The sequence below is a fragment of the Patella vulgata genome, chromosome 1 (genome assembly GCF_932274485.2).
Source record: "Patella vulgata chromosome 1, xgPatVulg1.2, whole genome shotgun sequence".
Classification (NCBI taxonomy): domain Eukaryota; kingdom Metazoa; phylum Mollusca; class Gastropoda; family Patellidae; genus Patella; species Patella vulgata.
The window spans coordinates 76703626-76729214 of NC_065879.2; the positions used below are offsets into that span (position 1 = coordinate 76703626).

The 25589-nt window shown below is 37.9% G+C and overlaps 1 pseudogene; it reads left to right on the top strand.

The window, feature by feature from the left end:
• The first annotated feature begins 11466 nt into the window (after nt 1–11466).
• LOC126808734 (uncharacterized) lies at nt 11467–12034 on the top strand (annotated as a pseudogene).
• Nucleotides 12035–25589: the final 13555 nt, after the last annotated feature.

Consider the following 25589-nt stretch of genomic DNA (forward strand, 5'->3'; position numbering starts at 1 on the left):
GCATGAATTTATTTGACTGAAAATTTCAAGATTTTTCATTTTCATTATGAATCTATTTTTTAACTGTCAGTTCCTAATCTAAATCTGAAACATAATGTTATACATACTTCTTTTTTTTACCTCTCCCCTGTCCCTCTTTTTTTGCCTTATTACACTATTTTGCCTATACCGTTTTTTTAGGACTTCGAATTTTGTCTAATGGTTTGGATTGTTCGTACTTGGTTTTATTTTATTTATAGTAAACAATATAGATTTAGTTAGACTCCTAAATTGTAATTTATATTTATTGATAATTTCTATCACTGTATTATTATTTATTATTATCAGTATCACCGTTTTAATAAAGATTAAACTTGTTGAACTTTCAATATTGATTTTAATTTTGACTCAGGAATAAGAAGTAGGGTAGCCTACATCTTCTAGGCTAAACTTACGAATTCAAAGCATCGACCACCTCTTGCCACCCATTTTCTTTGATTTTAGAAAATTTTCCAGAGGCCCCACATCCTTTAATTTTCCCAAATAATGTATCCTCCCTTTTTGAGCATTCTTGGATTAAAATCAACTCCTCTTCGTTTGACCAATTAGCTGCCCGCTTCCTGCCATCGCCTTCCATTTCCAGTTGGTGCCAAAAGTAGCAGACGACGTTGGAATTGGTTAGTTTACATTTTTCGTAACAGCGAATGTAATTGGTCACTTGACCTAATTTAGTAATCATGAGAAGCAGTTTTCTGTGGAGTTCTCATTGAAGAATAACAACAATTCAATCGATCTTTTTCATAAATATTTATTCTATGACAATTGGGAATAAAGTACAATAATAATCATGAAGTTATTTCTTCATTTCTTATTGAAAACAGCTAATATTACGGAGTTCTACCAAGTAAAACAACGGTATCTAAAAATAGATTTTATTCCTAGCGATTTCATTGGCTAATAGATGGAGCTGACTCCAGTCGCTTGTAGCATTGAAAACAAATAACATGACGAATTTACAGCACGCGATATACGGAATCGATGACGCCATTGAATGGAATACTCAAGTTGAGTAAAATTTTATATTAAGAATTTGCTCAACGGCTTTTGTGAACACCAAAGTTGAGAATTTTCTGAACTTGAGAATTATTCTCAACTTTGAGCAGAAATATTAACTGAGATTTTTTTTTTCTTTTTGAACTCCGGGCCCGATCTCCAGGCTAGCGAGCCAGCGCCTTACCCACCGTGATCCCCTATTTAAGTGAGAGTGAGGACACTCGGTGTATAGTTTCATTACATCAATACAGTGACTAAGTTCGATAATGAACATTTTCTGCTGAGGGTAAGCAGAGCGATAAACAATTTGATTGGTCGAGACTTTTGAACACAATATCCCCCCCAATTGAGGTAGACTGTTCAAACTTGGTGTAGGCGTTCATTAGGCGAATACCTTGATGGAGTTCGATGATGAATATTGTCAGCTTACTTCAAGCTGAGATAAGCAATCTGATTATTTGATGCTTTGGGGCACGATAACTTTGGTTATAATGAAATGAAACTCCGAATAGATTCATTATCTTGACTAAGTTCGATGGTAAGAAGTTTCTGCTTAGGCTAAGAAGCGATAAGCAATTTGATTGGTCAAGACTTTGGAACATAACACCTCTGCTTTTAATTGAGGTAGAATGTTCTAAGCAGAGCTAATCAATTTCATTGGTCGATGCTTTGGGAAAAGATAATCTTGATTCTACCTGATAGACAGTGGTGAAACTTAGTGTATAGTTTGATTGCTCGATAATTTTGAGAAAAATAAATGTGCGATTAATTAAAATGTGCCAGCGATTTAATTTGGGATTGCGGCGGGGGACATTAGCCTCGCTGTTGGCTTGTTACTTTCTTGATTTTTCATTGTCTAATGTAATAAAGAGGTGCATAAATCACCCCAGGAAAACTGACAACCATAATCCCAGTTAAATCAGCTAAATCCCTAAAACAGATTTCTTTCTTGGCCAGAATTTTTTGACACATTTTCTGAATCCTTTTCTGTGGTTAACCGAACAGTCATATTAATGGAGGTCAAAATAAACCAAAGATACGAAATCTCTTCCGCGGGTTTGATTTTATGGAATGCACAGAAAAACCTGCTTTAGACTAGAGAATATATCAGAAGCAAATAAAATGCTTTCATTACATTTCTTAAAACTGTTAGCAGAAATAAATGGATCATCCAAATAACAGGATATCCAATGTCCTTTCTTTCTTATACCGGCAAATATTGGTTTTATTATCTTTGTAAAGATACGTAAACTTTTATAATTCACCTTTCCAGAGGAAATTTAAATATCCTTGGTCTACTTGAGTAACAGCCACACTGTAATAGGCATCCCTCAGATCAATGGAGCCCAGGCAACCGGTGTCTTAAAGTCTCCTAAATTGGCGAATGGCCCTCCCCAAAATAGGGATTCCTTTATTTCCTGCGTATTTGTGTCTATTAAAATGGGTCTGTCCATCACACTTATGAGCTAAAATGTTCAAACTTGGTGTAGCTGTTGATTAGGTGAATGCCGTAATGGAGTTCGAAGAGCACATTTTTCTGCTTAGGGTAAGCAATTTGATTTGTTGATGCTTTGGGACACGATAACTTTAGTTCTTATTAAGTGAGAAATGAATGAAATGGGGTTTAACGTCCTACTGTTCTGTTCCGACTGGGCTATGAAGGTGGGTATTAAGTAGTGATGAAACTTGGTATATAGTTTCATTACATCAATACCTTAATGAGCATTTTATGCTCAAGGTAAGCAGAACGATAAGCAATTTGATTGGTCGAAATATTAGAACATAATAACTCTCCCAACTGAGCTACATGTTAACACTTGGTGTAGGGGTTTATTAAGTGAATGCCTTGATTGAGTTAAAACGATGAAAATTTTCTACAATAAGCAGAGATGAGCAATTTGATTGGTTGATGATTTGGGACACGATAACTTTGATTAGTTCTAATTAAGTGAGAGTGATGAAACTTGGTGCATAGTTTCATGACACCAATACTTTGACTTAAGTTTGATAATGAGCATTTCTGCTCAGGGTAAGCACGGCGATAAGGAATTTGATTGGTCGAGAATTGGGAACCGAATAACTCTCCTTCTAATTGGGGTGTAGGCGTTCATTAGATGAATGTCTTCAATCATTAATAATTCCCACCAAGGCTAAGCAATTTGATTAGTCTATTTTTTTGGGACAAGATAACTTTGATTCTAACTGGCGGAGAGTGACGAAACTTAGTGTATAGTTGATAATCCGTTTGACTGCTTAACACTTTTGAAAAAGATAAATGTGCAATTAATTAATATGTCATCCATCTATTATCAGCCTCACTGTTGGCTTTTTTTTATTCTGCTATAAACGTTATACCTACCTGGAAATTCACAACGAAACGAAGAATTATTAACACATATAAGCAAATATTTAATGAACAGCAGACACGTCTTTAAATGTCATTTAAAATATACGCCTTCCCGTATTATCAACAGGTGGTATTTCTTCGTTTCGTTGTGAATTTGCCGGTAGTTCTAGTTTTACCAGCAGAATCCCGATCATCAAGTCGCATTATACTTATTTTTATTTTTGGCGTTCGCTAGTCACCGCCATGTAACATTTTTTATACGCCCACATTTTCGCCCTTGTCCACCCAGACGCCCGTCCACAATTGTTTGTGGACAATCTACAGGTCACAATTCATATCCGATTTTGACGAAACTTGAAATATAGGTTAACCCTCCCAAAAGATTTCGGTTGCTTTCGATATTGGCATGTATCAGATCGAAACTTCATGGATTATGGTCCCTGATAGTACGAAAAATCGCCCTTTTTAGCTTCTGGTCCCTCTGGAGGTCACAATTATCCGATTTTAAAAATCATTTGATTATATCACCATTACACAGTAATGAAGGTTGACTTCAAATTTTGTGAAAATCAGATCAAAACTGCTGGACAAAATGGCCGCTGCTTTTACGCGAATAGTGTAAAAATATGGTAGATCAAGGTTGTGGACCCTGTAGAGGACACAATTTTGATGAAACTTGAAATGCATGTCTATAATCCAAAGATCTTGGTTGCTTTCGATATTCGCGCATATCGGATTGGATTGTAACTTCCTGAATTATGTCCCTTGATTGTACGAAAAATCGCGATTTAAGCTTGTGGTCCATCTAGAGGTTACATATATTATCTGATTTAAAAACAAATGTTCGAATATATCACCGTTACACCCTAATGTTGGTCGAGTTCGATTTTTGAGAAAATTCGACGACAACTGCAAGACAAAATGGTGCCCCCCCCCCCCCTACGCAAATAGTGTAAACATCTGGTATATGAAGGTTGAGGACCTTCTAGAGGTGACAATTTTGATCCGATTTTGCTGAAACTTGAAATGCATGTTTATAGCCCAAAGATCTTGATTGCTTTTAATATTTGTGCATATCGGATTATCACTTCCTGAATTATGGCCCCTGATTGTACGAAAAATCACGTTTTTAGCTTGTGGTCCCTCTAGAGGTTACAATTTTTTATCCGATTTACAAAAACGTTTTAGTATATCACCGTTAAACCTCAATGATGGTCGAGATAGAAATTCGTGAAAATCGGACCAAAACTGCCGGACAAAATGGTATACATCTGGTATATGAAGGTTGTGGACCCTCTAGAAGTCACAATTTTGATCCGATTTTGATGAAACTTGAAATGTATTTTTATAACCCAACGATCTTGGATTCTGTCGATATTCGTACATATTGGATCGTAATTTTCTGAATTATGGCCCTTGATTGTTCGAAAATCGCTTTTTGTTTAGCTTGTTCACTATCCATCTCTTGCAAAATGTGGGCGTATCCTGCCTGGCAGCCGCTGGTTAGACATTGGTTAATAACTGATTGTAAAGACTTCATTTTGAAATGATAGTATGTTACAAATTTATTGAGCTGTCTTAAATTTAATAGTATTCTAAAATATACATTTTGTTTTTCTCTAACAAAAATATTTGAAAATATACTCATCTGAGGAATGTGTAGTTTTAACAACTATACCTTTTTGCAAGAAATTATTCAATTTTATATTAATTCTTTCCATTTCCTTTTCAAAAGCGGGGAAGGGGCGAATGGTTAGCACGTGCGCGCTATATCAAGGAGTAGGGTCGCCTGCCCAACCTCATGGGGTTCCTCCGGTTTCCTTCCACTGATAAAGACCGACATGCGCAATCGATTTATTGAAATAATAAAATTGAACAATGTGTTAGTCCCGAAATGACCTAGTTTGTGTCGAGTGGATGTCAAACCCCATGTCTCTCTCTCTCTCCTTTTCAGAAGAGTGAATAGGTCTTGGAATGAACCATTAAAGTTACAATTTCATACTTTCTAAGAAAGTCAAAACATAATTATTTCTGTCTTTTGCATAATAGGTTGTCAACTCACTATTATACGATTATAGGTGTCATGCTCACACTTAAAACTCATTTACACCGGAAAAAATAACACAATTACCTCCCTTGTTTTCTATTCTCCACCATGGAGTAGCTAACTTCAAACGTTTGAATTTGTCGATGAAAATGATATTTTTGCCAATTTCTCAACTGGCAATAGTGAATTATAGGATTAATAGGATTATTCTTTAACAAGGTAGGACTGTTTATAGATACCATCTATTTTAAGGCTTTATTTTAATAAATTTTAAAAATATAACTTTAAAAAATGAAATTGTAACGTTAACAGGTTTCACATCAAATTCTATGCTATAACCTTGTGCCACAGTTGACAGTATCCTTTGACCTGAGGTTAATTCTTTACAGAATTTTAAACATAGACCTATGGTACCAGCTTTAAAATTGGTCACTAGAGGTTCTGAACTAAACTTAAGAATTAGAACGCTATGACAGTTTTCACTTACTTGTTTCTTTATAAATGTATACCAATATTTTTACATCTAATTTTCCTTGTGTTGTGATTCTTTTCGACTGCATTATATTTCTTCTGTCTGTAACATTTGAGAAATTGAACTTTTGCCAAAAATGACGGCTACTTTTTTGTTGTAGCCATGCTTGTATCCACAACTTCCAAGTTACGTTTTGTCAAACAAGATTAGTCTCATTTATGTCCTTCACCTTCTTTCCTAAATCTTCCCCAAACAGAAATTCCGAGGGACTGGCATTGTCAGGTGTTTGACAACTGTTGTCTCTGATTCAAGCCTGATAAAATTACTGATAAATCTATTACGCCATTTGTATTGACAATTGACAGCTTTGTCTTTCTTGAATTTCAATACCTTGTTCATGTTTTCTGCATTTTTATGTCAGTAGACCTTGTCGCTGGTCTTATTTGAGACCAAATTTCCGGATAACCCTAGGGTTTAACACTGCAGCACAGTTTACTGGCTTTTTATGCTTTTCTAATATTGCCTCCAGCCTTTCTTCAGTCAGACCATGCTTGACCACGTTGTTTATAATGTCAGCTAGTTTTGGATTGATGTTATTCCCTAAATCCTCATTAGAGCTGAAGATTTTAGCTAGCACTCCACTGGCATTTCTTCATCATCTTCTGAATCCATGTCAAATACGACATCGACATCACTATGGCTGTTGCCAAAATTAGTTTTGGTATTTGAACAAGGCGGTTTGTTTACGTCTGCTTCTCGAGCAGTGGCGGCGCCAGCCGTCGGTGATTGGAGGGGCAAATTCCAAGGTTAAGGGGGCAAAGGCACGAGCTTCAACTAGGGGTAGGGGGCCTCCCCCAGAAAATTTTGAAAAACAGGTTGCCGGAAATGCAGTCTGGCAGTATTTCAGGCACTGATCGATGAGGTAAAATGTCTAACGAACGGACTTGCAAATCACGACGAAGCCCACTCACGAGCGTCAAAGTAGAGAGTCCTCCCCCAGAAAATTTTGAAAAATAGACTGCCGGAAATGCTGTCTTATCACCTTCTAAGATATGACTTCATTCTGTCAGCAGACGGCTGTCCCTCGAGACAGTCTACATTTCCTACTTGCTTCTCTGTATTCAGTTTTGTTTTTTTTGTGACTATGGAACATGTACTCTATATGTACTAAATACTGAAGCGTTTCTTTATTGAATTTAGACTACTTTTTTATACTTTTCACCTATGTGGTAACTTGTATAGTTGAATTTTACTACATATGCTTACATTCGTATTTCGTGTAGCATATAGCAGATCATGACTCATGCTGGCATTACACAATGGGTTCTTTGGGTTGTATTCCTAATTGTTTTCAAATTTGAGTGAAGTCTGTGTCACTACAGACCCGGGACTGTACAGCTCAGTGGACGCTTAACGGCTAGCCCCCGGATCCATTCACTTTTTTTGAATTGTCTGTATGTTTGTGTTTTCCTGAGTATGATGTCTTGTCCGTGTATTTGTCTTTGTGTAAATTTTGTGTGGTGCAGTTCCCCTGCACTTACTATTACAGTATTCCTAGGCACCGATCGTCGAGATAAATAGATCTGACCAGATACCGTCCGTCGCCTGATCACTAGTTTATCCGACTAGAGAACAAAATGTCAAACGAACGGACTTGCGAACCTCAACGAATTCCCTTTGTGAACGCCAAAGTAGCGAGTCCCTTGGGGACCTCGCCAAGAAAATTTTGAAAAATAGACTGTCGGAAATGCTCTACAACATGCAAGTTTATGACTGAGTGGTGATGTGGGATTTATTCACTGTAGAAGGTATTGATTACCGAAACGTATCACAAATACTTTTTTTTTTATTTTCTAAAATTATTGGGGGGGGGGGGGGCAAACAGGGCAGACCAGATTGCCCGCCCCCCCCCCCCCCTGGCTCGACCACTGGTCTCGTGGCTTGTCAATTTTACCTATCATGTCATCTTCTTCACGTGGCGCCCCACCCCCCTTTTTTTGGCATTTGTGAAGAGGTTAAAAATTTGCTACTGTCAGAATTATCACATATTTTATGATACATGGTGGAGATGTGGTTTGTTTATTGTCTTTGATATTCGCAATCAACTTTTTTATCTCCTCGAAACTTTTCTCATGTAGTTTCCTAAGATGTGATTCGATCTCTATAAAACCTAGTTTGTCAAAATCGGATCGCATTTCACTTATTCCAGCCGTCCTTGCCTTTGCACTAGACGACTCTTTACTTTTCTCTGCTCACTTTCGTTGCCGATCACGGCATGTCCCGCTTGATTTGTAAATGAAGTGTTATTAATATTTGAATCTAGTTTACCGCTAGCTACGAGAACGTAGCTAAAAACGTTGAGATATACTGATGTGTTTGTTTTTAGCTACGATTGGATTAAAATAAAATAAAACCAAGTACGAACAATCCAAACCATAAGACAGAATTCGAAGTCCTAAAAAACGTTATAGGCAAAATAGTGTATTCAAGCAAAATAGTGTAATCAGCAAATGGACTGCTCCTCGTGTACAAATTACACGACAAATAGTGGTAACAGGTGTCCGGAAGAGTAAGCTTACCCTGTCTGGCGCCACACCCGCATCCAAACTATTAGACGAAATCTCGGCAAAATAACGTGATTGGCCAACGGACTATCAATGACAACCTACACCGGTTGTGTTCCAAAAAATGCCTTTAGTTCCAAGTGGCAAACTCAATTTCTTTATTAATGCATGTTACATCTTTAAAATAAGATGGAGTTTATGCTATTATGAATAATTAAACTTACAGAGGCCAATGTAGTGGCACAACTGTCGCCTAACTCGAAATATTCGCGTTTAATTTAATGAAGCGTTGTTTTTATCGGACATTCACCGCCATCGAAATCCATTCATAGTTAAAATGCTTTAGATTACCCTTTTGATTGGCTGTTATAAAAGCCTTATATTTAGCCCCGCCTTCATGATGACAGCGTATCGTTTAAAAAGATTGCGGTCTTAGTAACGGCTTAACGCCTCGATTTTAAAACGACGATTTGTACCTGTTTCAGGTAGGATTATATGCTAAATTGTAGTTGAATGTGGCAGAATTATTATAAATAACAATCAATCGTTGTTTTGATTAAAAATGTTGTCAATTTTGTTTACAAATGCCGTGTGCGAATCGCTCCCGCATGTGCTACATTGGAGTTAATGGCATCATCTCTTATCTTGAAACAGGGAGGGTTGAGAGGTAAGATTTTTTATCTAGTTTACCACCAGCTTGTCATTTTCGGTTGAATTAGACTTCTTGGGTCCCGCTGCATTTTTCAATAATAATTCCGTTTTCTTCGTTGTACTATATTTATTCGCTCAATTATCAAAAATGGCGGCTGACACATCAAATTCAGTCATTTTTGGCCGAGACATTCTATACCCAGATAAATTCGAAATGCTGACAAATTATGTTATTGACGTTTATGAAAGTGTTCTACAGAAGATTTTAATATATTTTAATAAAAGCTTTCTAATTGAAGAAATTTTGAAGGCTTTACAAAATGTTTGTAGGTCTCTTAAGGAAAACACGTTTTCACGTCGAGGGAACTCTTATTGCAAAATGATTGACCTCGTGAACATCTCATGTGATCCCCGAGACAAAATATGAACCAAAACTTGATTTGTCTCCCTTTAACTGTGAATTCTCATAAATGTAGGAGCACTGTGTGGTCACGCGCGTGTACAATCGATCATAACACCTATTATCAATACAAGAACTAAGTTCGATCTAACATTCGACTAAATACAACGGAATTGGGCTGTAAGATATAAGAAAACTGTGGATAATCCTTTATTTGGCTGTCTGTATGGATCAAATACTTGTTGAAGTCATTTGGGTTAATTTAGAAACATAATTTGAAAACAGAGTCAAACTGTCCTGCGTTAAGTTTTCGCGATCGATTAAATATGAATCGACACAGTAGGCCCATTATAGGGATTACTTTTGTTAGCGCAGTTTTTTTATGATCAACTTGCTCCGGAGTCTGTCATACGGCTCACCAGATGCGGATTCAAGAGTGAAACCACATGTAGTACACGCGCTTGTAGCTGCACTGGGTATGGCTTAGAAAGTACAGTATTTTGCACCAATGCTGAGGGAAACGCGACTAAGGGATAAAACTATCTTGGTGTTTTGCGGATAGAATTTGATTGGGTTTTTTTTTTATTCGACCATTATCAGAATTCTTTAAGACTAAACTTACAAGATCTTACCATAACCTTGCTATAAGCGCCTACGCAGCAAGACATACATCTGTTAAGACACTGGAATTAAACATTTACTCACTTTATTATAGTTGCACTTACCAGAAAACAACATTGTGGAGATTTGGCTACCTAGTTTGAAAAATAAATGCGGATTCAATAAGGACTGCTTTAAAGGAGCTAAATTACTAATATTTGGGACCTAGAAGTTGACACAAATGGGTTGCAACGCATATAGTAATGTACTATGAATGTATATAAACTGATTTACATTCAATCGTTTCTGTATTTACTCAATTTCAAATGAGTTATGTTCCGCGAAATACGCTAGAAGTCTCAAGCGAATGGCAATCTTTAGTGTCTGGTTATTCGAGTCTACACTGATAGTATGTATTGTGCATGCTCTCCAGATAAGAATATATTGACATGACTTGTTGAATATGTATGGCGCTGAAACGCATTATGGTACGCAATTCGTATACCAATGTCTTAAATATTGGCTACCAGAAACTCATCTTTTTGATATAAATTGACAAATAGTTCGTGTTTTCAATTTCGAAGACTTTGGATGATATTAAGTTAGAAACTTACCTATTTTGAAGTCCAATTATACTTTGAATTGTGTAAAAAAAAAACTTTTTCGAATGAAATGAATGCTTGCAAAACTCGTGAATGTGATGATGTAAAACAGAATCTCAATGTTGCAAGTACTTAGTCACCAGTGATTTTAAATTGCAAAGCAAGGAAGTGCTTGAAAGAAAGGGAATGTGGTAAGCAATGGACAAATCAAGGAAATCACAAATCTCAGACACAATTAATGATGTAAGTAGTGGAATGGAATACAGAGGTACAAATGCAAATGGGATTCTTGTGTACTTCAACAAATATTATACTGTCCATGTTCGCGGATGGTGTGCCGCTATTTAAAAGCTCTGCTATATGACTTTGGCCCGCGTATCATTAGTAAAGGAAATTCTATCAAAGGAAAGGTTTCCACAAGAATATGTTGTAATGGGGTCTCTGGCAAGGCAGTGGAAAGCAAAGATGGACATGTTTTACATCCACTCGTGTGGGAGTTGTGGACCAAAGGTATCTCTGTATCTGTGGATGAAATTCACTTCTCTGTCAAAGCAATGTTAATCATAGCAACAATGGATCTCCAAGCGCATGCATACATGTCACCAACATGACTTAGCATAATGACGAGTGTTCGTGTCTTTATTGATAAAAGCCAGGAGTTATGGTCAGGTAAGAGTTAGCAAAACACGAATTTGAAAAAGATGCTAAATGGAACACGTTGCAAAGGGATCATGGGGGAGAGTGTACTGAGCTACCTGCCCTACTTTTGTATATGCATGGGATTTTGATGGGCATACAAAGACATATTTGCATGTTTGGTTTGACTCCGTATACAAAGATTGTCCATTTTTCATAGGCCAGCACATGGGTAAAATTAACAAAGTTCTAAAAATCATCAAACCACCCTATATGGTCAATAGAATGTCAAGGATAATGCCCAACACATTTCGACTTTGGAAAGCTTCATACCTGAGGAACTGGTTACCGTTTTAGTCCTTGTCATGTTTTAAAGAATATCTCCCTGCAGTTTATCGCAACCACTTTGGCTGCCTGGTGGAAACAACATACATCTTATTTTCTGAATGGATAACGTCAACAGACCTTCAAAGAGCTGACCGTCTACTGATTATTTTTTTGCAGCCCAAATTAACCTTATCTATGGAGAAAACTGTCTTAGCCTGAATATGCACAACTTAACCCACCCTGTGAAATTTGTGAAAATGGGGAGTCACCTGTGGGCTTGGTCATGCTTTTCCTTTAATGGAGAAATCAAACATGGAATCCATGGCACTGGAAATGTATGTAGAGAGGTATTTTAGACAGACAATGAATATGCTTCGTAGAAAAATGTAGCCTCTATCAGCATGTATTTCGGCCAAGGTCCCAGCAAATTAATAAAAAAAATAACTGTCAACAACTGAAGAATCCAACGCATTTATAATTTGGAAGAGGGGTGGGGGGTACTCAAGAACAAAAGCTCGTTGAATATTAATACATGCAATGCGATTTAACGTCCGATTTTCCTGCACCAACTGCGCTAATGAAGATGAGCATTCTCCATAAGGTGTTTATGATGACCATTTTGCCAGGACAGAGGCGCTACGGCCTACTCGTATTGTGAATTCCATCTGTCCAGGGTTATTTAATGTATATGCGGGGCCTTCGTTTTTCGTCGTCCAATTCGGACTACTAGAAACTGCACTTGCCAGACCCCCGTCCTGCATAACTGACAATGGGACACCACGCCGGAAAATCCAGAGGAACCTATTCGACAAACACCGGGGTTGAATCCTGTCTCGGTTTTCTGTCCCCCCTGAACGACTAGTCACTGTCCTTGTCAGGCCCTCCTCCCTGCACAGAAAATGGAAGCTTTCAACAAAGCGTGGGGTAACTCCAATCTGATTAAACGCAGATTATATATTATTTGGTTTTACTTGTCTTCACTACTACAAGAACTGGAAGTCGTAACATAACCTGCGTTCTGGGTGATGTGAGGTATTATCCAATGACATACGGAACTGTGGCTAGACATTCGAAGCGATAGAAAACAAAGCTTTTATTTCCGACTAGCCAATTTTGTAAAGCCGACGCTGATTGGTGATCTATGTCCTGTCATGACCTCAATGCTTACCGCCAAATTTGGGGTCCCACTGCTAAAGACTCCTACGGGCATGTGAATTATTGATATAAAATTGAACTATCTGTTAGTCACGAAATGACCTAGTTTGTGTGTCGAGGGGGCATTAAACTCCATTTCTCTCTCGCCAAATAGGTGTGTGTGTTTTAACGCAAAATCGAATATCCTGGATATCCATAGGGTTCGTCTTCTCGTGACCTCATGCAATGCTTCCCACCAAACTTGACTTGAAAGGCATTAGTTAAAACCATAGTCTCTATCAAGTTTACAAGATGTTTGCAAAGAGGGAATAACGTGCCACGGAAGGTCGTGTATCCCTGAATATTTGTCCGCTCATGACCACAATGTTTCATGGGTAATTTGTAGAGAATCTATATCGCGTTTACAAGGTTTCGGCAAATAGAGGATAAATCTGGAATGGAAAGTCACGGAATGCTGAATATTGATGGGGTTCTTCCTTTCATGACCACACTGATTCACGGAAATTTTTTAAAAACAATCTTGAACGCTGAATATTGATAGGGTTCGGCGGGTCACGGTGGGTAAGACGCCGGCTCGCTAGCCTGGAGGTCGGGTGTTCGATCAATGCATTGGCCGAGAAAGTTCATCCAGATTTTCCGGCGTGGTTCCCCCTTGGCAGTGATGAAGGACGAAAAACCGAGGTTCCTTTTACACATTGGCGTGCACGTAAAAGATCCCATGACAATTGGAATTCGATATTAGCCCAGTTCGGAGCAGAACAGTAAGACGTTAAATTTCATTTTATTTTACTTGATAATATAGGGTTCGTCCTTTTACGACCCCAATGTTGAATAAATGAATTAACAATCAGGCGGTGTGCTGTTTATATAGCCTGTCGGCCGATTGGTCACACTGATCAGCAGTGAATTTTCGCTAGGCCGCTACAATCACTGATAAGGATGACATGATAAGGATGACATGTTTTTCATTTATTAGAAAAATAAATAAAGACGTTTGCATTATTTGTAGGTAAAAATCATTTCCTATTTAGTGTAAATGGGTACGTATTAAAATAAGTAAACTTCACCATTTAGCCCGAATCAGTAACGTCTTATGTAAACACTGCACGCGCTATTGAGCCAATGATTGACGCCGCATGATGTGACACCACGTGTCGAAACAGTCATCTATACAGAGATATTAGAAGATCTTTGTGAAACAGATTGCCGATTGGTGGTTACTGTACATACGCTACATGGGTGGTATTCTAAATGCGTTCACTATACTCGGAGACACTGAAAAAAAAATAATAATATTGTCTATCTTTTATTACAGCATAACATAAGAACAACGAAAGGATTTGAGGTTAAAGTTGTGGAGGCCGAATTATTTTAAATACCGCTCAACTACAATGTGAAATTGCGACAATAACGCAAATGCATTTTGCTAACATCAGTCTTAACTTTAACTACCCGAGTCTGCGGCTTGAACTAGAAGCCCAAAGACCGGGTTGTGTTGGTTGTACACGGTTCTGAGAGGTGCAGGAAAGAATCGCCCAATACGCCTTGCGGAATTCAGGTCTTTTAACTCCATAAATGAGCCCATTAACCAGAGAATTCATTGCACACAATAGCATTAGCCATTCTAACAGCATCCTGTTCTTTGGGACATGAATTGTGCTGGCAAGCGCGGCCCCGACCACCAGGGGAATTAAAAATAATACAAACACGCCGTATACCAACACCATTAGCTTTGTTCTGCGTTTCAGACCCAATGAAATACTGCGATTACGCGAGTTTACCAACTTGTACAGGATTATTAAAAACGACACACAACTTATAAACAAAGCCATAAACAGGATAAAGACCACCAACTGGAAAGCTGTCTTATGTATCACATTAGCAGCGGTGCAAAGTTTAGAACAATCCCAACTGTTAAACACAATGCATGCGAAAACACTAGTAAATATCCACAAAATCCAAGAAGACGAACAAGCCACGACAGTAGCGGGTGTTTTATTGGTGGTTTTATATTCTAATGGAGTGCATATAGCAAAAAATCTATCGATGGATACGATTAATATTCCCATTAGACCACTTCCAAAGACAAGCATCCAAATAAAAATCTTCAGAGTACAGCTATATTTACTATCTGTCATATGAGGAAAGATCACGCAGGCTGTGTTTACGGGAAGTAATATCAATCCCATGAGGATATCGGAGACCGCTAGATTCGCGATTAAGATATTACTGGTTATTATTCGAAGATGGCGGAATTTGCTAATACTCACTAGAATAAGAAGATTGGAGATTATAATTAATAAAGATTCAACACTCGCTACTGTGGCGTAGAGAAAAACGGATGTTCTTGACAGCGTAACATTGTTAACGACACACGTAGAATTTTCCATCACGTTATGACACTATCCTTTACGGTTTAAGAATAAACAATGTTTGGTTTCTAGTTATTTTCAACTCATTAAAATTCACATTTTCTACAATGTTGATTACATCGATTAGTTAATATTGACGTTACCAGAGTTCCCTTTCGAGTTCTTTTGAAGTGGTTTCGAAGACTTAAATTAAATATGAGTTCTAGAAAATATAATAATTACAATTGTATTATATATCAAATTTTGAGACTGTTTTTGATAACCGTTTTTTGCATCTCAGGTATTCAATTGTTGCTTAATGTTATTCACTGATTGATTGAGCTTTAACAGGTCATTCCTTTCGTAAGTTTTACAACGCGGAAATAATCATCAACCTGAAAGAAAAAAAATATCTGAATAAAATCGAATGCTTAAGTCCCATTAAAAATGAACTAAAATTTCGTTCCGGTTTTCGTTCCACTTACATCTTAGTCGAAGGATATTTCTTCATAGAGTACGTTTAGCAATGCTTAAACCTGCGATACATAAAATTCCGAGAAATCGATCGAAAGGCTTTGTTGATCGAGACATCTAATTAGCTGTCGAATCAAGGTCATGTGATCAAGGGTATTAATATGCTGTCGTTAAGTGTAAATAATTTTTATTAAATTAACCTGCCCATAATATCATACTTAATGCATTAGACGTTAAATCGGTATAATAAACAACAAAGCACAGGTGTAAACGTTCTGTCCATAATATCATGTAATATGTATCGGACGTTAAACTTGTAATAAAAAACCCAGGTGTAAACGTGTTCATAAATTCGTATCTATGTCTATTATGTTCGGGGCGCTTTAGAGCATAAGGTGTGGCATTGATTCAAGTAGCGTGGTTTCGATCCAAAGCTTCTACGTGATAAAATTAGGGTCGCCTGCCCCACCTCTCTTAGGTTTTCTCCGGTACCTCCAGTTTCCCCCCATTACTCTTGTGGCAATTATAATAATATTATCCAATCTGTCACTGGACTGTGTCGGGATTATAATATATGTATTAGTTTCCGGAAAAGGAGGCTTCACTCCAAAATAAAACACAGATCTGTAAAAATCTGTAGCAGCTATCGCATTTGTAAGCAATATCTGTAACCACTGAACATCGTCCTATCTAGCCTGATAAAATTTTCGGATAATTAGACAAGTTTCACGACGGGCGGTCGAGAAGGTTCAACCGATTACCCATCAGTCCCTCGAAGGACTACGTTGCATTTACATTGTCTGGGGTTTCTAGACTCAAGATTGCTGGTTCCGCATTGAGCATGATATGGCTAATTAGGTCTCGCTTATCCGTGATCATTGAGGGTGTGTGTTAAACTACCCTACATTTAAATCATACCACCGAGAATTGTATTTATCTGATTGCATAATAATGAAAACTTGACTTTTATTATTTTACTAGAAGAATGCTCGGGGGTCATAATTCCGAAACCCGAAGTGGTAGACTAACGCCACCTGGCCTATGTTACTCCCCGGTCCGAGCTACCCTTATGCCCCAAATTTCAGACTAGGGGCAGACCTAGTGTAGCCGCCAACCCCGAACAGCCCGGGGGTCATAACCCCGAAACCGGAAGTGGTAGACTATCGCCACCTGGCCTATGTTACTCCCCGGTCCGAACTGCCCCTATAGCCCAAATTTCAGACTCGGGGCAGACCTAGTGTAGCCGCCAACCCCGAACAGACAGACAGACGACAGTCACAAATATTAGTATAGATAGATAGATAGATTTCTTCAAGCCAAGAACATGAAAAATTGGCAATTGCCTTGTATCACTGCCAACTATTATATCCAGTAGAGGGAGAGAGAAAATCCACTTGATACAATCTATGCCATACACGTAGGCCTACTTGTATTAAATTAGTCAAATCAAGTAGGTCCATGCTATATGTCCTAGAATCAAGTCCGAGCACTGTCTCATTCTAATATACTGTTACCATCTTTGCATGTTGTGTTATATACTCAGCCAAATTAAAAACTTGACACTTGGAATTTTTGGGACTAGATTTTTAATATTTGGTTTAAGGCAACTATTTTAGTGTTATGTTGTGCACAGACGAATATGACATCAACAGAAAGCAAGAATACGTCTCGCCGAAAGCCCTTGACAGTGATAACGTTCGTGATGTCACAGTACCCCCCCCCCCCAAAAAAAAAACAACAAGCCAACAGTGAGGCTGATGTCCCCCGCCGAAATTGCAAAATAAATAGATGACACATATTAATTAATCGCACATTTATTTTTTTCACTAAGTTTTATCACTCTCTATCAGATAGAATCAAGATTATCTTGTCCCAAACCATCGACAAATGAAATCGATTAGCTCTGCTTAGCTTCAGCTCGAAATGTTAATTATTGAACTCAGTCAAGACATTCACCTAATGAACATCTACATATACATCAAGTTTAAACATTCACCTAATAGACACCTATGCCAAGTTTGAACATTCTACCTCAATTAGAAGGAGAGTTATTGTGTTCCAAAGTTTCTACCAATCAAATTGCTTATCACTCTGCTTACCCTCAGCAAAAAATGTTCATTATCGAACTTAGTTAAGGTATTCATATAATAAATCTATACACCAAGTTTCATCAATCTCACTTAATTAGAACTAAAGTTATCGTGTCCCAAAGCATCAACCAATCAAATTGCTTATCTCTGCTTACCCTAAGCGGAAAATGCTCATCTTCGAACTCCATCAAGGCATTGACCTAATCAACACATACACCAAGTTTGAACATTCTAGCTCAATTAGGAAGAGAGTTATCGTGCCCCAAAGTATCAACCAATCAAATTGCTTATCTCTGCTTACCCTAAGCGGAAAATGCTCATCTTCGAACTCCATCAAGGCATTGACCTAATAAACACATACACCAAGTTTGAACATTCTAGCTCAATTAAAAGTTATCGTGTCCCAAAGCATCAACCAATCAAATTGCTTATCTCTGCTTACCCTAAGCGGAAAATGCTCATCTTCGAACTCCATCAAGGCATTGACCTAATCAACACATACACCAAGTTTGAACAGTCTAGCCCAATTAGGAAGAGAGTTATCGTGTCCCAAAGCATCAACCAATCAAATTGCTTATCTCTGCTTACCCTAAGCGGAAAATGCTCATCTTCGAACTCCATCAAGGCATTGACCTAATAAACACATACACCAAGTTTGAACATTCTAGCTCAATTAGGAAGAGAGTTATTGTGTCCCAAAAAGTGTGACGGACGGACAGACAGACAGACGGACGAACCCATTTTAATAGTCCCCTGCTTTCTTCGAAAGGCGGGGGACAAAAAATGAAATTCACAGACTTGGAGAACAATCGGAATAAAGTGTTTAGTAACGGTTGTGGCCTCCTCTAGCGTCTCGTACTGCCACACAACGTCTTCTCATGGATCTCAGAACATTAGTAAACACTACCCGAGGAAGACGTCGCCACTGCTCAGCAAGAGCATGTTGAAGGTCCTGCAACGTCAGTGGTGGATTCACTTGCTGACGAACACGTCGAACCAGTTCGTCCAATAGGATTAAGGTCGGGGCTAAAGGACGGCCAATCCAGGACTTGGACACCGGCATTTCTTAAAAAAAATTCTTGGTAGCAATTGCTGTATGGGGTCGAGCATTGTCTTGTTGAAACGTTAGTCCAGACCCATGTCTCTACATAGACGGAAGAAGAACAGGTTGCAACAACAAGAGGAGAACCTCAAACCATGACGCTGCCGCCACCAAATCGGTCAACTTTTCTGACGCATACTTGAGCGTAACGTTCACCTCGTCTGCGGTACACTCGGACGCTGCCATCGGCAAATCTCAAAGTGAATCGAGATTCGTCACTAAAGACAACCGAATTCCACTGTCTTTGAGTAAATCTTATGTGTCTTGTGGCCCACACAAGTCGGTTACGGCGATGAAGAGGTGTCAATATTGGTCCAGCAGCTCGAAGACCAGCAGCCTGCAAGCGATTTCGAACAGTTTGTGCAGTTACCCTTCCACCAAACATCTCTCTACTTGTGGAGGTTGCAGTGACAAATCTGTTTCTAAGATGACGTAATCGTATTGCTTGATCTTCCTGGAGTGACGTCACACGTGGCGCTCCCGCCCTTGGTCGGTCGGCAATAGTTCCAGTTTGAAGCACTCTCATTCTAAGATTAATTATTGTCTGGCGTGAACAATTAAAGGCTCTTGCAACAGTGACAACAGACTGACCAGCATAGAGCCTACCTATAGCACGTAGACGTTCTACATTTGAAAGGCGCGGCATTTTCTAACAAAGATGAAAATAACAATTTTAATTTGTTTTTCCAGTTCAAGTTGCGTGTTCTGTTTAAGCAAACTTGCATCGATTGACCTCACGAGTTTGTGTTTGCAGGTGTTTTTCAGGTTTTTCATCTTTATATGCTCAAAGGTCACGTGATCCACGTGACTTTACAATTTTATGAAATTAAAGGCTTCTTACTACTTACTATCGTAAGAAACACTTTAAAATTTATTTGACTTACCAGAAAAAAAATAGCTACGAGAACGTAGCTAAAAACGTTGAGATATACTGATGTGTTTGTTTTTAGCTACGATTGCGTGCCTTTAGATCCAAGTGGCAAACTCAATTTCTTTATTAATGCATGTAACATCTTTAAAATAGATAAGTTTATGATATTATGATTAATTAAACTTACAGACGCCAATGTAGTGGCACAACTGTCGCCTAACTCCAAATATTCGAGTTTAAATTAATAAAGCGTTGTTTTTGTCTGACATTTCACCGCCATCGAAATCCATTCATAGTTACTGTGCTTTCGATTGTCCTTTTGATTGGCTGTTATAAAAGCCTTATATTTAGCCCCGCCTTCATGATGACAGCGTATCGTTTAAAAAGATGGCGGTCTTAGTAACGGCTTAACGCCTCAATTTTAAAAACGACGATTTGTACCCCTTTCAGGTTGGATTATATGCTTAATTGTAGTTTGGTGTTGTAGAAATATTATAAATAACAATAATCAATCGTTGTTTTGATTAAAACTATTGTGAATTTTGTTTAAAAATGCCGGGTGTGAATCGCTCCGGCAGCTGCAACGTTATAGGTCATGGCCTCAGTTCTTAACTCGAAACACGGAGGGTTGAGAGATTAAGGTTTGTTATCTAAGTATATATTAGTTCTGCATAACCCTGGATGTGTCGTTGGTGTTTGTTGGATAAGTCCTTTAAACTTACTGGAGCTAGGTAATTGCGCGTAGGGGTAGGTATTTCGTTAGCAAAGGGAGGACCCAGAGAAAACCCACGAGGATGGATATGTGACCCTATTCCTAGTCACATTTAAGCAGGGAATCAAATAAAAGTATACCTATTTCAATTATGATATTTGCATATAAAGAAAGTACAGACTTAAATATTACTAAAAAAAACCTGGATGCCCTGAAAACCAACAGGGGTGCTACAGCCTACGAACTCCAACTACCAATGGATCGATTACGTCATGCCAATGTGTACACGGGATCTTGTTTTTTTGTTCGATTGAAACAACTAGAAAGCTGTCCTTGTGATGCCCTCTCGTCCTGCACCTCTAACTAGGGGAAACCACGCAGAAAATCTAGATGAGCTTTCTCGGTCGACACTGGGAGTGAACCCGCGACCTCCAGGCTATAGTGAGTCAGCGCCTTACTCTCACCCAGCCACCGTGGATCTCTTCTAATTACTGTTACAGTCCAGTAACATGACAAACACGTGTTATTAAAATGGATTTTTACGGCTTAGGTAGTTCGTCGGGATTCAAATGTTTTTAGAGGATTTGAAACACACTTTTGATAGATATTTAGGTTAAATTTCATATCACACAGTTAGTATATTGTAAGTTATATTTAACCCAAACCACCCAGGAAAAGATCATAAAATAAGTAAAAAAAAACCAAAAAAAAAATGGAAGAAGAAAGAGCTGAAAAATGATCATTAGAGAACCTATGATTTCTGATAGGTGTTTTTGTGGGGTAGGTGTTTTTGTGGGGTAATTGTGGGGTAGGTGTTTTTGTGGGGTAAGTGTTCAATTTTAATAGAAAAGATTGTTGTTATGGTATTTTAGAATCTCACCATAATGTGTTTGGCACAATATATCCCGGTTGGAGCTGATGTGACATAAAACTCCATTTCATTTCAGTTTAGTATAGTAAGAATCTGCATGTACATGTATGTGCACAGACATAATCTTGGTTATGTCTAGATACATGTAGATATGGCTGTCTCATCTGTAGGGATCCACGATGGCTAAGTACATGTTAAACAGAGCAAAAGCAGGGAAAGTTTGCTATACTGGATATAAATTTGGGGGGAAATACAACGTAAGGTTTTGTTGATGTTTATACACAAGTTTGTATGAAACCACACAAGTTTTATAAATTTCAATCAACACAAGTTTGTGTTGTTTCAAAACAAGGTTTTTTTTCCAGTGTGTGATCATCTATTGAACTGTACGTATTAACTTTAATTCCATCTTTCTTCTCGCTTTCCGCAAGTCTTTCTATATTTGATATAATTGCATTTGGTCCATGCATAATCTGATTGAGGATAAAATGTTTAATAAGAAATGATTATATATTTCTTAAATGAAAATTAACGATAAAAACTTGCATTGGAGATCGTGTTCAAACGATGACGCAGGAAATTCGATCACCTTAATGTAAGATGACCGGATGAAACAAAGGATTTCTGTCATTTTGAAAAGAAGATCAAAGAAAAGAAAACATGTAACGTCTATGAACATGAATCCGTATTATAGTAGTTATTATTAAATAGTTTTTAATGGAAACGAAACCGAGAGCGGGAAATTGTGGATTTCGTAATCGAGTTTGAAATATGATATTGTATAAAGCCTGTAGATCTTAAAATTAATGTTAAATAGTTGACACATAATATATTGTCGAGAATAATACACAAATAGTTTATGAAAGGAAAGAAAATTAGGCATGATAATATTTCTGAATTGAAAATTAACTATAAAATGTTGCATTGGAGATCGTATTCAAGCGATCACGCAGGACATTGGATCACATATTGTTGAGAATAATACACAAACAGTTTATGAAAGGAAAGTAAACTGGAACCATGGCGATATCAAAAGCAGTAGCAGCTATGACATGATAAAGTAAAATATTACTTAAAGGGGTATTAGGTAAGATTAGATAAAGAGCGGACGGTTCTCGCTCTTATGGTTAAACAATAGATAATAAAAACAGAATATGATGAAATTTTAAATTGCTTTACTCTTAACCCAGATATTAGCGATTCAATTTTAGGCTAGCCCCGATCGTCATTATTAATTAACTTTGGTATGATAAACAAAGTCTCAATTGTCAATTTTTACATTAAATTATCCATCAGAAAATGTATTCAAATCCACTAAATATCGCAGACTAACGACGGCATCGAGAGTTGATTATGTTCTGGATCCGTTAATTAAACATACATAATGCAAGAGCTAAATCTGCCTATTGCAGGTCTTTCTTTAGGCCCGAAATGTTATCTAAATTATTAATTAGACATTTATTAACTTTTCCAGACCATAATCAACTCTCGATGGCATCGTTAGCCTGCGATGTTTATTGGATTAGGTTCTGATTTGCTGTTCGACTTCCATTCATAATAATTTAATCATGAAATGGATTATCGAGATTATTTTTTTTTGTCGCACCGACTTCAATAATGATGATCGAGGTTTATCTAAATTATGAATTAGACATTAATTAACTTTTCCAGACCATAATCAACTCTCGATGGCATCGTTAGCCTGCGATGTTTATTGGATTAGGTTCTGATTTGCTGTTCGACTTCCATTCATAATAATTTAATCATGAAATGGATTATCGAGATTATTTTTTTTTTGTCGCACCGACTTCAATAATGATGATCGAGGTTTAGGCCGAAAATGTATCTCGGTTCAGAGTGGATCAATTTGACTGATTTTTTCAGCAAATTCCCTTTACATTATCGAGTTTTTAACTATTATAGTGAGAAATGCCAGCTCTTTATCTAATCTCCCATAATGTATCTTTAATGTCTAATTAAATAAAAATTTAGATAACATTTCGGGCCTAAAAAAGAACTACAATAGTCGGGTTTAGCTCTAACATAATGTATTTTTAAAATGAAATGAAATAGGACTGATGAAGATGGGTAAATATATTAAACATAGGCCTATATTATGCATGAGCTATTGGGGGTCTTTCTTTAGGTCTGAAATGTTATATAAACTATTAGACATTTATTAACATGAAAATACCTTAATCAACTATGGATCTTATCTTATATGTTCCATTTTTACTGGATTTGAATCAGATCGTACTAATTTCAGTAATGATGATCGAGGCCAGGCTTAAAATTCAATCGCTATAAATATCTCGGTCCAGAGTGGATCAATTTGAATGCAATTTTCAGCATATTCCCTGTCATCTCTTTATCTAATCTTCAATAATGCCCCATTAATTAAAAGGAACCGGCACAAGAAAAGTTACATAATCTGAAGCACATTTTCAAATAAAGAAATACATAATAAAAATTAAATGAGGGTTAACGTTCAACTATTCTGCACCGATTGGGCTAATGAAGACGGGCATATGCCATACCGTGTGCTATGAGGATAATTTTGCCCACTACAGAATATATTATAACTAGGAACAATATAAAAAAAACCTGAATACCAATTAAAATTAAAAAACAATGGCAGCATTTGGTGTAAATATGTGTAAAGCCACGCCGTTAGAACAAGATTGAGTCGGACCAGCGGGAAATTCAGTCCCCAGGGCCAATGCAAACATCGAGATCACCATATCTCCGAGTCACCCATCCTGTGGCAAATTTTGCTCGCTAATCATTCGGAAAGATCGAAAAGAACCATTGGCTGTTACAAGTAGATTACACGGCACGCTGTCAAGGCAAACTTTCCCGCATACAATAGTGCATGTCCGTCTTTGGTAGTCCGGTTTGTGCAGAAAAGTTAGACGCTTTTTAAAACTACATTTAGTTTTATATCTGTTCAAAAAATGATTCATTAGTGAGACAAAAGTGAACTATATTAAATAAGATGCATGGCACCTGTTCATCTTCGTCAGTACTGAATATAGCCTGGTCTGTTCAAATATGACTAACTCACGTGTACATTAGTAAGACAAAAATAAACTATATCAAATAAGAATCATTCGTCGCATACTGGATAGCATATGCCCGTCTTCACCAGCCCTGAATGTGGTCTGGTTTGTTCTAATATGACTGACGCACTTTTACTTAAACAAAGACAAAAATAAACTATATATAATAAAAATAACTCGTTGCATACTACATTAGACCGGTGGGGGTGGGGGGAATCGCCACCCGTGCTGCAAATTTATGAGACCAAGTTTTTCTAGATCAGTGTTTTGCGTAGATTCCGAATCTGGGTGGTGATCATGTCATTATGTTGACATAAATAATTATCATGTCATATATTAATAAAACATTAATTTCTAGGACTGTCCATCTCTAAAGATGTGTGTATGATGACTCTGGACAACTGTTTTGATTTGTGGGGAGGCGGGATGGGGGTAGAAGGAGAAATGAAATGAAATGAAATGGGGTTTAACGTCCTACTGTTTTGCTCCGAACTGGGCTAATGAAGACGGGCATACGCCATACAGTGTGCTATGAGGGAAATTTTGCCCGGACAGCGGCACTACGGCCTACTCTTATATCGAATTCCAACTGTCAAGGGATCTTTTACGTGCACGCCAATGTGTACACGGGACCTCGGTTTTTCGTCTCATCCGAATGACTAGACAGCTGTCCTTGTCAGGCCCTCCGTCCTGCATCCCTGACAAGGGGGAACCACGCCGGAAAATCGGGATGAACTTTCTCGGCCAATGCAGGGATCGAACACCCGACCTCCAGGGGTAGAAGGAGAGCGTGTATGGAGGGGTTATTGGCGGGAAATAATGATTTTCTTAGAGCTTGGTAAAAACATTACTTTTTAATTCCGCTGCACGCCTCTATATATGGGTGTAAGATTCCCATTGTATGGGGCGGAGTTCATAATTGACCTGAAAAGTGTTTTTTCGTTAGCTTTTTCTTCACAACACTGGGATCTGGAAGGGGTTTCATACAACAGGCGGTCTAGTTGATGTGAGGAATTAGCCAATGAAGCAGTCTGTTACTGCGAGTTCTAGGCGTTCTATGCGCGGAACTGTGGGTAAACCCTCAGAAACGTCAACGCTGATTGATTAATCAATGTCTGACGTCATAGGGCCAAAAGCCACTCGCATGACCCCTGACGCAACCTCCCAGTACAACTGGTCAGATCTTCATGTAGTGTAGACCATTGAAAGTATAAAAAAAACGAAAC